This window comes from Eptatretus burgeri, chromosome 7 (genome assembly GCF_056783735.1).
Source record: "Eptatretus burgeri isolate ZD-2024b chromosome 7, Ebu_testis_v1, whole genome shotgun sequence".
Taxonomy (NCBI): Eukaryota; Metazoa; Chordata; class Myxini; order Myxiniformes; family Myxinidae; genus Eptatretus; species Eptatretus burgeri.
In genome coordinates, this window is record NC_140967.1 from 7,281,437 (window position 1) to 7,293,789 (window position 12,353).

At 43.6% G+C, this 12,353-nt stretch overlaps 1 protein-coding gene and 1 pseudogene across 1 annotated transcript in view; one reads left to right on the forward strand and one right to left on the reverse strand.

Annotated features, from left to right (window-relative positions):
* Positions 1-672, reverse strand: part of LOC147022622 (uncharacterized) — a 30,486-nt pseudogene extending 29,814 nt beyond the window's left edge.
* The window catches only part of LOC147022621 (serine/threonine-protein phosphatase PP1-beta catalytic subunit), a 92,431-nt gene that overhangs the window by 53,153 nt on the left and 26,925 nt on the right, over positions 1-12,353 (forward strand). The gene's annotated exons all lie outside the window — the stretch shown is intronic.

Consider the following 12,353-nt stretch of genomic DNA (forward strand, 5'->3'; position numbering starts at 1 on the left):
TGATCCGCTGTGGCGATCCCTAACGGGAGCGAGCCGAAAGAAGAAGAAGAAGTACACTTGTTTTGAGATGATTGCAGATGTAGCCATGGAACAGATTAAGGTAATCCTGCACAATTCCTGATGTGGGCCATGGTACGACCCACAGCACAGCACAGCCATCAACGAAAATGGCATCCACGTCCTTCTCTGTAAGCCGACTTGATTATTCCACTTTTAGAGCATTTTTCAGGTTGGATTTGGTCTGTGCTTCATGCATTTGGCCATCTGTATAAAACATTGATGTGGGATGGGTTGCCAATTCATGGGCCAGTAGGTGTTGTGTATCAAGACTGCAGGAACTGGAATGTAACCCCATGACTCTGGCATAGATGGTTTCTGTGTCAAACGCTTTCATGCCACCGACATTTATGTGCTTGCGTGAAAATGCCATCATGTTGACCTGCTTTTGTATTGTGTCATGGAAGCCATCTGGCCAACTCTTTTCAAATGATTCCATTTGTGATTTACCCAGGTGAACGGCATTATCAACATTCACAGACGGATGAGACACAACCTTATATTACCAGTCACAATATTTACCAGTCCATCTGGATGTGGATCAATACAGAGCTCCAGTTTTTCTTGTCGAGCTTTTCTGTCCTTAGCATTAGTTTTAGCATCTGTCCTTAGCATCAGGGCAGAAAGAGCAGAAACCACAATGAAGAACTAAGCCTCGTTGATTATTTAGTCAGAACATCGGTCAATCGCTTACAAAATTAGTTATTTATGTGATGAACCATTTTGACTTTAGAGGATTGCAATCGAAGTGGGTGTTTAAGGTGTTGTACAATTGATATACAATGGACTGCAAAAGTATTCACCCCCCCCCCCCAAAGTTTTCGCATTTTACTGCCATCTGAGTATATTTCATAATGCTTTCAAATCAAACTTGATCTCTGGTCTTCACAAACTACTCCAAAGTGATAAAGTTTTTAAAAATGCAGATAAAATGTGAATAAGTGGGATTAGCAGAGAAAAGCAGATGATTCTTAGTTGCACAAGTATTCAAACCCTTTCATTAATTAAGCCTAAATCACTTCAGGAGCAAATTATTTTTTGAAAGGTTACAAAATAAGTGTAATCGGTTTCACTTGTACGTAATCGGAGGTTTAACTTAAAAATGAGTCTCCACCACTTATCTCAGGAGTTTTCAGGTGCATGTCACTTGGTCAACCAACAAGGGAAACATGAAGACCAAGGAGCTTTCCAAAAAAGTCAGTCAGACGTAAAGTGGTGGAGAAGCACTGTTTAAGAGAGGGTTATTTAAGAGGATTTCATTCGCTCATTATCTCTGAGAACGGTGAAATCCATCATTGAGAAATGGAAGCATATCATACCACCTATACTCTACCCAGATCAGGTGGGCCCATCCAAATTCAGCAGCCAAGCAAGCAGAAAACTGGTTCGGGATGTCACTGTAAATCCAACAATGAATATGAAAGATCTGCAAGGCTCGATGTCTGAGATGGGGGTCGGTGTTCATAAATAAAGTATATCCCGTTCCCTTCACAAAGCTCGCATCTATGGACAGGTTTTTTTATGCCTCCACACCAAGAGTGCCAGAGGCATTATGTTTCCGGGTTTTTCGTCTCCGTTCGTCTGTTTGTCCGTTCGTCCGTCTGGATTTTCGTTTACGCGATAACTCGAGAAGCAAATTGTAGAATTTCATCAAACTTGGTAAAAAGGTGAAGTAAGACAGGGCAATTAAGTGATTAGATTTTGGGCCAGATGTGATAAAGGTCAAGGTCAAACTCTGAAATTTTACTGTTTACGCCCTAACTCAAATATTGGACAATTTCATCAAACTTGGTACAAAGGTAAAGTTAGACAGGGCAATTCACTGATTAGATTTTGTGCCAGATATAATAAAGGTCAAGGGTCAAATATGTCAATACTCAAGTGTTTGTGCGGGAGAGCGGAGGCATACCCGTCGAATGCGCGCCGTCTAATTACTCGAGTTTTAATTTTATTTTATCTACAATGTCAAGGCTCGTATAAGAGCTAACACACAGAACATAGAATGAGGAGAGCAGGAGAGGGAAGCACAAAGCAGTGGGTAATAGACACATGAGATCTGTGGCAAGGAGAGGGATGAGGTGGGGTACATGGTTGAAACAAGATGGACACTTCAGGGACTTTCAGGAAGGAAAGCGGGGAATATGAAGGAGGTGGGTTTGGGGTGGATTAACGGGGGTTGAAAAGATCGTGGTGTTGGATGGGGGAAGATGTGAGATGGTGGTGAACTGCTATTTTGAAGACCTGGAAGGAAGAGTGGGGTTGAAGAGTGTGTGGGAGTTTGTTCCAAAGGTGAGGGGAAAAAAGAAGAATGTAAGAATGAAGGTTACCAGTGATTCTTTGTTTTGGCAGTTTTACCAGAAGGGGCTTGCTGACGGATGTTGAGTGCCCTGTGGAAATATGGGCAGGACAGGTAGCAGACAAAGCGGGAGAGCGAGTCCAGAGAGAAGACAGAAAGGCACTGACCTGTCTGCATTGAGAGTGAAAGACTCAGCCTCATCCTCATCCTGGGAGATACCAATGATCCTAAATGCCTTGGTTTCCACAGCATTAATTGGGGAAAGGTGAGTGGTGGGAGCACCAGCCCAGAGGGGAGAGCAGTACTCCATCAACGTGTGGATGAAAGCTTTGTATGTGCCAAGGAATAGAAGGACTTTGCACAATGGAGGATGCCCAATCGGCGACTGGCTTTGGAGGCCAGCTTGGAAATGTGGCTTTCCCAGGAAATATCGTGGCAGATAATGAGGCCCAGAAGCTTGAATGAAAGGACTTCTTCAAGAGGATTGTTGAGAAGGTAGACGAGGGGGGGGGGAGGTTCTGAGCGGTGGAGTTTGATATTGAACTTTTTGGTGTAAATGCAAAGCGTTGTGAAGTTTGGCTGGCTCCAGACATATCACCCAATCAACACCACCCCTGCTGTCAAGCATGGTGGTGGCAGCATCATGTTATGGGGCTGCTTTTCATCAGCAGGGACTGGTAAGTTTATCGTGATGGAAGGGACAATGGAAGGTGCAAAGTACAGGTGAATCCTTGAAGACCTGCTTGAGTCAGCCATGAATCTGAAACTAGGTATGGGAGATTCGCATTTCAGCAGGACAATGATCTGAAACACAAAGCTAAAGCCACACTGGAGTGGCTGAATCAGAAGAAGAAAAATGTTCTTGAGTGGCTGAGTCAGTCCCGAACTTTAACCCAATTTAACATTTATGGCTAGACTTGAAGATTTCAGTCCATCGACGATCCCCCATCAAACTTGGTAGAACTAAAGCAATTTCCACGTGAAGAATGGACAAAGATTTCAACATCTCACTGTGCAAAGCTGGTAGAGACCGACACAGAAACGCTCATAGCGATCATTGCTGTAAAAGGTGCTTCCACCACGTGCTGACCGAAAGGGCTGAATACTTTTACAACCAGTGAATTTTGATTTGTACATGTTTTTGCAGGTATTCCTGACATGTAACCTCCTTCAGCTGTCAGAAAGTTTTGTTTAATCTCTGTTGTTATGAATAAATAAAAGTTCATTTGGAAATCATTTTTCTGTATAATTTATAATTCCTCTAAATGTGGCATGATTGGGAAGGGGTTATTACTTTTGCAGGCCACTGGAGTTTATAACCTCTTTTCAATGTTCAGGCAATATTTTGGGAAGAGCTGTTACTGTTCAATAAATCATTGTAATTGTTGAGGGACAGCTTTGGGACTAAAAATAAAAGTGTGCACGCCATTTTGCCCGGAATTTCACCACCTTTGCAAACTCCTGAAATATAAACTTTGAGAAAGTGAAACGGCTTGATTGCTAAAGATGTCTATTGTTTGGACAATTTGTACGCTGGCATCCAAAATCATCAAGCCGTTATCTTGTCTCGATTATGGGGTTTGGTACTCTGTCGAACTGGCTTTGTCCGTTCATTTTATTTTGTGTACTGTAAACATCTGTCGGAAGTTTGTCATGGAGTACACGCATGATTGTGGTCATGGAAGAACACGCCGACAATTTCCATTGGATGTCGTTAATGGATGGGTGCACTGTACGTCGGCTGCAGGGTCTGCAAATTGAACGCCAATGTGGACTGTTCTGTCCATGTTTGTAAATATTGACGGATCCTCTTGTGTTGTACCAAGCATGACGTGTACACAGTCACCCTAATATTGACCTGAGCTGACCTGTTTCGTTTTGGTTAACAAGCTGAAGAGCTCCCAAAAACATTCCTGATATGAAACGCGTTCAGATATGTCGGATGTTGAAAGTTTTTAACTTGTAAACTTAATGAAAAATACTTTACATGTTTCTCTTTATTTTGGTGGCAAGATCTGCTTCAGTCACATTGTTTAAATGCCTTTTGTTGATCATATTGACAAACGTTTTATTTATTTATTTTTTTATTTGTTTTCCCAGCATTTCTCGTCTATATTGGAGAAAGTATGGAATTTCATACGTGGTTAGCATTGCCGTTTGCTTTTAGGCAAATTTTTTTTTAAACTGAACGAACCACGTTAAAGCGTTCTTTAGCTCTTTGTATGCTTGGTGAGTGCTGGCGGAGTGATCCGTCACCCTTGTGCCAGCACGAACAGATTTACATTTGCAGAAGATGGAGTGAGCATACGTGCAAGTTGTATAAATAGCTGGAGGACTCTGTAGCTTGTCATTTCTCTGTCTGTTTTTGTGCAAGGAAAACTGAGCTCATTTACATATGTCAGGGTGATCGTATGTAAAATGGTGTTTTTAAACCTAAAATATACATATTTTTTATTTTTTATTTGCTCTTGTGATTGCAGGAGGTTACCTCGATCCCTTCCTGTGTTGTTTTGAGTGAGTACTGGTTTGTCTGGGCTGTTGGTTATCTGAGCATTTCTCCTCCTGGGCAAATTGTTGAATCGAAATTTTCAGCAAGTTTCACAGCTTGTCTTTTTATTTTCTCGTCGCAATTTCTCATGTATTCATCAGGCATCGAGGGCCCATTCTCGTTTGGATTATTATTACTCGCAGAGTACTCGTCTTCCGGGTGATCTTGTTCCAAGCGTGAAATGGCATTCTTACTTGCTCATCCTTTTTATTTGGGCAGTGGACAGGCAACAGCCTCGATCGTTCCCAAAAATATATAACCTGGGTTGCTTGCATTGACCATAAACATGCGGACTGCATACATCATGTACATCGTGGTCAGATAGCTCAGATAATTCAAATTGCATTGGGCCATAGGTTGACACCAGAGCCCTGAACCCTGAGGCCTATACAGTCTGTCACCTTAATAAAGCCCAGGATGCCTATCGACTCCAACCTTTCAATATTCGATTATCCTCTTCGCAGTTGTTTTGCACTGACCGGATAACCTACCGGGAGAGAATGGCGATTCTGAATGACACATCTGCGTATGCGTGTTGGGCTTTCCAGAGCACCAAAGTGGTGTTCATGTCGTTTGTTTATTTATTTATTTTCAGGTTATAACTGTGGGTGTCGTCAGGCCAGCTGTCCAACCAATGGGTATAGAGCGGACATACATACACTTGCTCCATTATATATATAGATTATTTTTAATTTTTTTTTTCTAGTTTTGACGATTTTTGTGAAATGACTTGATAAAACTGTCACAGCTGGCTCTGCCAATCTGCACATGTTTACAGCACAGCTTTGGAACTTGATCCTAATGGATTAATGATTTGATTTATTTTTAGGTGATGGAGGTCGTTTTCACCCCTTTGTCTGTTTGTCTTTCTTTGTTTACTTGTTTGTGTGCAGGATATCTCAACAAGTTGTGCACGGATCTGGATGAAATTTTGTGGACAGGTCGGGTGTGTGACAAGGACGAACTGATTAGATTTCGGTGAAGATCTGGATCTGACTACTAGAATTTAAGTGATGCTTCACCATTGAGAGAAAATGCCAAAAACGATGTGTCTCACGATATCTCAAAAAGTTGTGGATGGATTTGGATGAAACCTGGGGGACATGTTAGTTGTGTGACAATGACGAATTGTTCAATTTTGGTGAAGATCCGGATCTGATAATTTTTAAAGTGTTTCTTTACCTTCGAGAGATCGAGCCAAAAACGCTAGAGTCCTGATGTTTCAAAAATGTATTTAAAAAAATTTTTCTATCCATTGTCGAGGCTCGTATGAGAGCTAACACAATGCACAGCAAGGGGGGGCATGAGACAAGAGGGGTGGAAGAGGGAATGAGGGGCATGCGACAATTGGGTGATGGATGATGAATCGTATAAGATGAATGTTGAGGTTGTCAAAACAAAAGATTAAATGAAAATCAGTGGCCACAGTCAACTACTGTAGTTTGTAGCCCGGCTGGACAGCTTTGCTCTGAATATTTTGTTGGGGCACATGCCCCGGGAGCACGTTACATTGTCAAATTGTTTGACGTTTATGCTTCTCCTGATAAACTGGAGATTATCTATGGCGCATTGCTCTCAAAGACTCGGGGTAAAGCATGGCCTGCTTTTACCACTGGAGCAAATCTCACCAGTTTGGAATGTTTTGTATCCATTTTCGAGGCTCATGGAAGGGAGCAAAATGGACTTTTTTTGGGGGGGGGAGACACCTTTTAACGGTTAGGGTGGTGGGCTTGGGATCCTGTGATCCTGAGTTCAAATCCCCCTCAGCTGTTGAATTGATACCAGGTGGGGTTGACTTTGCATGTAGTCCTTCCGAGGTCGGCAAAATGAGTGCCAGTGTGTCGGAGTGATGACGTGTCCAGGATTGTGCCCAATTGCCAAGGAAACTGCTTAGGCAGCACCAACGCTCTGTGCAGAGTATGGTCCCAATGGATGGATTGGGGGGGGGGCACTGGGGGTGAAAAAACAAACGCAGCAGGAAGGGGAAAGTGTGGCTGAAACGCAAGAGATGTAAAAACAAATCGAGGTTAGGTTGGGTTGGGTTGGGATGGGGCAGTGGTGGTTGGAGGAGAAGATTCCATTATTAACCTTGAAAAGGAGAGTGCTTGGGAATGTGTTCATTTGTGGTGGAAGAGATCAGGAGTCAGGATGCGAATCGAGATTCTTCTCCATATACTCCTTGTCTCCTTAAATACTACTTCACCTCCTCTTTCGTCTCCTTAAAAATAGTTATGGGTTGATGTCTCAAGGGGAGTTCTCAGACCCACTTCATGGCCGAAGACCGTGATAACTCGCTGCTCGACAGGTTGCTAAGCAACTGCAGATGCCATCTGAAACTTCATTTTGGTGGGGTCCAGTGTCCAAATCCCGCCTTGCCTTCCCAGCAAATTAATCACCCACAAATAAAGACTACTTCCCAACACTCCACTGCTATTAATCAAAATGGTTGACAGTTCCGTAAGTGGAACGCTGTCTATGGCTCACCACAACAAAACAAGAGGGCTGAACTCGATCACAAATTACACACCATGTTCTCACCAATGGATAGACAATCGGGCAGTTTGGAAAATGGTGAATAAAGATTAGCGAAAAGGCACGTGTGTACGAGTCAAATGGTGTCAAAGAAAGCTCTTACCCCAAGCACAGAAGCCTCGTCTTCATCAATCACTTAGTCCCAGGGTCTACACGCCTAGGTGCCTTCAGTCATTTTTGGGAAACAAGATGAGGAAAAGTGATAGACAGAGAAATAAATTAGTTTGAGGTGTAGGATCAGTCTCTTGCTCAGCCGATGCGAGCTGGTGGACTTGCGTTGGTCCTAACAAAAGAGGAGATGGGAAGAAAAAAAAAGAGGACTGAAGATGTCGTGTTCAGTGTAAGGAGAGGTGCAAATGGTGAATGCCTGTCATGCTTTAGCCTCGAGGAAAGCATGAAATGTGAGTCAGTAATCCAAGCCTAAAAAGGACGAGCAATTATCGTTGCAAGCGATTATATCATGTAAATCGGTGCGCTCCGGCTGGTGCATCCAGGGAAACTTCGCTGCTTGGTCTGCTTGCCAGCTCTCCACTGCACCACGTTCATCAGCTCCGATCGTCCTCGCACGTTTGGTCTTTGCTCACAAAATCCCCAGATGTGCCAATCTTACAGCCCTTAAATTTCCCAGCTTATTTGGCCGCAGGGAGTGATGTGTTTTGGGGACCAGCAGTTCCGAATTGCACTCTCGAGCGCTGTTTTTGGCCTCTTTGATGGCTCTCTCTCTCTCATTGGTCTGTCCTGGATCCAGGTGATGCTCATTGGGTGAATCCAGCTCCTGTCGCTTCACTGATGACCAAGGTGGTGCTTCGCTGGTTGAGGCAGTTGTAGAGGTTCGCCCATTTGCCAGTGCGTGTGTCCGTGCTGCTTTGTCCTGCTCTTGGTTTTGTAAAGGCTGTGTGGGTCCCGACCACTTTATGATGCTGTTGGTTGGTTTTGTGACGTTGGATCTGTGATGTTAGATGTTGGGGAGACAGGGAGACAGAGACCTTCCCAAACAATGCATTTCCCTTTCCACTGGTACAAGGGGAGAGGTAATTTAGCTCAACAAAATACGACATACAAGTACACTGGTGCTCCCTTATGTGTTGGTATGTGCCTCCCTGGGGTCTCCAAAAGCTGTACTACTACTACTACTACTACTACTACTACTACTACTACTACTACTACTACAACAACAACTCTTTCTTCTCCTGACACATTGGTGCTGCTGTTCACTTGTTAGGTTTCATACGGCCACTCGGTTGAGACTTGAATGCCGGTTTAATCACCAACAGAATATACTGCCCACATCAAATCGTGGCACATCCACTTAAAGCTGTCCGATTGGAACGTTAATTGATGACTGATCCTAAATATTGTTTCATTGTTGCAGATTATTCAAGTGCTGCTTTATTCAACACTATATGTAATATATATATATATATATATATATATATATATATATATATATATATATATATATATATATATATATATATATATATATATATATATATATATATATATATATATATATATATATATATATATATATATCTTCCTGTTATGATAAAATATAATGGCAGCTTTAGACTATTTCTGGAGAACATCCACCACTTGAGATTCTGTGGGATAGAATGGACGTTTGTGCTCTGAAGTAGCAGTGCCAGACTTATGTAGCAGTGGGTGTAAGTGGTGAAACATTACTCCTCACTCTCCTACTACCCCCATGTTTATTTACAACTTTCCTATGTCCATCTTTCACAACCCCCCACCCCCCCCCTTCCCTCTACCTTTCCAACGTAGTTTTAAGTTAATTTTCGAGAATCGTGAAATCCTACTGTGATGTTTGTACTGAATGGATACAGTGAGATGCCATGCACAATTGGCCTTTTTGGGATGAACCTGATTGGTTACCCTTTTCATCATCCTACTATTAATTTGCAATTGCTCACTGCCTTTAACACAAACACAATGTTTTTTTTTATTATTATGGATCCTAAGCATCAAAAGGTTACATATATTGAACAGACAGTTTCAAATGGAGCACCTCACTGTCATTAGAGCATTTAAATTGCATCACACGTGTCGATGAATGTGAATCGTTGCTGCCAGCTTGCCGGCTCAATGACTGAAGACTCCATTTGAATTTTTGCCAGATCCATCCCGACCCAGTTTAGAATCCCGTGCGGGTACAGTCAGCTTGCTCGTACGGTATAATGCTTTGATTAATTATCGAAGCCGAGGCTAACTGGACAAAGTAAAATTTGAATAGAGCGTGGGTTTTTTTTTTTTTTTAGTGTTTTTTGTTTTTAATGTTTTTTATTTATTTATTTATTTATTTATTTTTTAACTTTGATATTAAACTCCCTTAAAAAAACAAAAAAATAGATAATAAATGTATAAATAAAACTCACCAAATATTCTATTACCGTATTTACACACTTGTTCTTGGACTTCGTTATGGCAAATGTGAGTCAAAGTGCATTATTTTTGCAGGGTATAAATTAAAAGTGATCCATCTTCGCTGAAGAAACAGGAAATTGTCCATCTTGGGTGTCAAGATTATATTCTGTGGGAGGAGCAGGAGTATGACTTTGCAGCCAATAGAGAGGACTAGCGAGGAAAGACCAAACTGTGGTGTACAAATGATGATGGTTTTTCTTGCACATTGATTATTTTTTAGCCACCGAAGCTTGGCAGAGGTTTTTTCACCCCTGTCTGTGTCTGTGCTTGTCTGTTTATCCATCTGTTTGGCTGAAGAGGATATCTCAAAAAGTTGTGGACGGATTCTAACATTTGGTCGTGCGGTTGATTGTGTGGCAAAGAAAAAATGATTAGATTTTGGTGAAAATCCTGATCCAGATATGGGTACAATAATTTTTTTAAGTGATTCTTCACCATTGGGAGATGGGGCCAAAAACTGGTGTTTTGTGTTGTGTTGTGTTGTGTTGTGTTGTGTTATTTTTTTTTTTTTTTTTTTTTATTACCCGCTCAGACCAGCAATTGAACCCAGGTGCTCTGGTGAAACATACCAGTGCTGAGCTATCTGGGTGACATTGGCTGAGCACGCAATTCTCCCACATATAGAAATGCCTCTTTCCTCTGCTACTTCCGGGCCACTCACTGCCAACCATATGAACAGCGACGGCGTGTCCACGAGAGGGTGTTCTCCCGTGGAGGGACAATTCCATGACGATTCCTGAACACGCAAGACAGTGGGTCACCCAGGTAGCACTGGTACGGTTCACCAGAGGACCTGGGTTCAATTCCCGGCTGGGATGCATCGTTTTCCCACACATGCATGGTATGTTTGTTTGCCTGTTAATTTATAATTGTATTAATATTCCCTAGTGGTGAATAATAGCGGTCATAGAATTGTCCCCGGTGGTTTATAAATATTATTATGGTGGTGGAAATTCACAGAACACCATTCAGGTTCCCCAGAGATCAGTTATTTCGATAAGTACGTGTTTGAGGTTAGATTTCCCCCACCGATGTATAACGGGTCTTGTTCGTGTGCCGGGCTGTGAATCTTTGAGGTAGCCATTATTCTTTTCTGTCTTTTATTTTCAACAACATCTCAACAACGCTATCGACTCCACAACACCGCCATCTTCTCGACATCGCCATCAACATCGTGACACCATCACGCCCTCCTCAGCAACAACGGCAAAATGCCGTCGCAGACGCGCTGCGGCCGCATTGGAGGCCACATTCCACCGTCCGTGTGCAAACAGCCGTGAAACAGCTGATTTGCATATTCGGATCAAAATGGGCTCTGCCTCGGAAACAGCCAGCCAATCCGAAATGGGGTTTCCACCAGGGGTGAAAGGGCAGAGGTGAAAGTAGGTGGACCCAGCCACAGGTGAAGGTTTGAAGGGCGGATTCGCGTCACCAGGGAGTTGGAGTTTGTGAGGAGCGTCAGGAGTTGGACGCGATCGAGACGCAACGGCAGAAGGACGGAGTTTGGAGTCGCTGAAGAGAAAGGCACATCGAAGCTGCGTCGCGGTCCGGGCAGACGGCCCTGAGAGCTTTGAGCGGCGCTGAGTGAACGGGCCCTAAAAGAGCATCAACTCTAAGAGAGAAAGGCCCGTTCGCTCCTCTGAAGCGTCGTCGACCAGGCCGCGAGGAAGGCCAAGCGACCGAGGAAAGCCGCCCGCCAAGCTGCTCAAGCGACTGGCACGTTTCGTGACGCCCCAGGTGGAACAGAGACACGGGTCGCCGACCCGAAGACCATCGAGTCGCCACCAAGGGGCGGCCAGGTAACCAGCCCGGTCTCTTGGAGTCCGTCGGTCATCCCGGCTCTGAGTACCATTAAAGGCTCACGAGCCCTATATCTTTTCCTTGGGTTTTGTATGGAAGTCTGTGGCGCCTTGTCTCATTTAGTAGAATTGCTGGTGAAGTGCATGATTACATGTACATTATCGCATAGACCTCGGCTGAAGGCTTTTTGCTCGTGTCTTGTTCCCATCCCCCCCCCCCCCATTGATTACGTGCTTACTGTGAATAAATTCCCCATTGTTTAAGTGTCAATCTGCTCGTTTGTGTCATTTTCCTTACATTGACTGCCACTACGTGTTCGGGGAATTAACTGGCTATTAAAGCCGATAAAAGTGATAATCTGGTCCGACGGAACTTGGCGATTTAAAACCGCTCGGCAAAACGCACACGGGACGAGCATGCCTAACGGCTCGTTCTGTACAAGTTCCCGTCGAGGTATAAACTCTCGGTATTTCTGTCCGCGCGAACAGTTAGGTATATCGCCAATTCGGTGATTAACCCTGTAGCGCGTGGACAGAATAATTGACAAGTTTATGGTGCGTTAAAAGGCACCCGGAGCTGGTTTCCGGGGTTGGCCGGAAAGCTACGACTGGATTCTGGCCTTCGGTGGGCGCGCGACTGCGATTGGACTGAAGCGGTCGTGCGAATGCCGACGCC